Source organism: Microtus ochrogaster, chromosome 7 (assembly GCF_000317375.1).
Source record: "Microtus ochrogaster isolate Prairie Vole_2 chromosome 7, MicOch1.0, whole genome shotgun sequence".
NCBI classification, from domain to species: domain Eukaryota; kingdom Metazoa; phylum Chordata; class Mammalia; order Rodentia; family Cricetidae; genus Microtus; species Microtus ochrogaster.
Window position 1 is genome coordinate 51,726,719 of NC_022014.1, and position 1,081 is coordinate 51,727,799.

Here is a 1,081-nt window from a genome sequence, read left to right on the forward strand (position 1 = left end):
GGTTTCTCTGTGGTTTTGGAGCCTGTCCTGGAACTAGCTCTTGTAGACCAGGCTGGTCTCGAACTCACAGAGATCCTCCTGCCTCTGCCTCCCACGTGCTGGGATTAAAGGCTTGCGCCACCACCGCCCGGCCTGTCACATTTCTGATACATCTTACAGTTAAACTCTTTCCTTGGTCATATATAATTTTATGTACATACTTACACGTGTGTATATGTGTTGTGTGTGAGTATGTGTACATGATGAGTATTATACCATCAGAATAAGAGGCACTGGATCCCCTTGGAACTAGAGTTGTAGGCATTTGAGTTGCTTGATGTTAGTGCTGGGAATGTAAAGGTCCCCTGGAAGGGCAATTTGTGCTCCTACCAACTGAGTCATCTCTCCAGTCCTCCCTCCGCTTAATGGATTTTAAAATCTGTAATGTCATTGATCAGTGAAATCACTAATCCCTGTCATCACACACTGAAGCTTCCTAAAATTCCTCAGGGCATCCATTTTTATCATAGGTAGAACAGACCTTTACTAAATGCTCGATACTATGTTCTTTGTTACATAGATTTTGTTTTTGAGGGAATTAAACTCAGAGCCTTTAGTAGGTTCTGTAGTACTAGCTAGGCTAGTACTCTACTACTAAGTTAATATCTCAACTCAAAGTATGTTTTAGTTCGGTATTTCCCCCCAAAATTTTTACATTTATTTGTGAGGGTAGAGGATGGGGCAGATATGCCACAGTGAACATGTAGAGGTTAAAAGACAATTTGTAGAGGTTTATTCTCTTCCTTTCAACCTTTGGGTTCCAGGGCTCAAACTCAGATGATCAGGCTTGTGGCAAGCACTTTTACCCATGTGAGCCAGGTCACTGACCCTCATATGTATTTTAACAAACATGAGTCTTTAGAGTCCATAGTTACAGGGTGCTAACTATATTGGTTTACCTACTAAATATTATTCACCATTGCCACTTTAGAAAATACAACTTAAAAGCCGGGCGATGGTGGTGCACACCTTTAATCCCAGCACTCGGGAGGCAGAGGCAGGTGGATCTCTGTGAGTTCGAGACCAGCCTGGTCTACAGAGC

The 1,081-nt window shown here is 42.6% G+C and overlaps 1 protein-coding gene across 6 annotated transcripts in view; it reads left to right on the forward strand.

The window, feature by feature from the left end:
* Ggnbp2 (gametogenetin binding protein 2) overlaps positions 1–1,081 on the forward strand; it is a 42,723-nt gene that overhangs the window by 13,132 nt on the left and 28,510 nt on the right. The gene's annotated exons all lie outside the window — the stretch shown is intronic.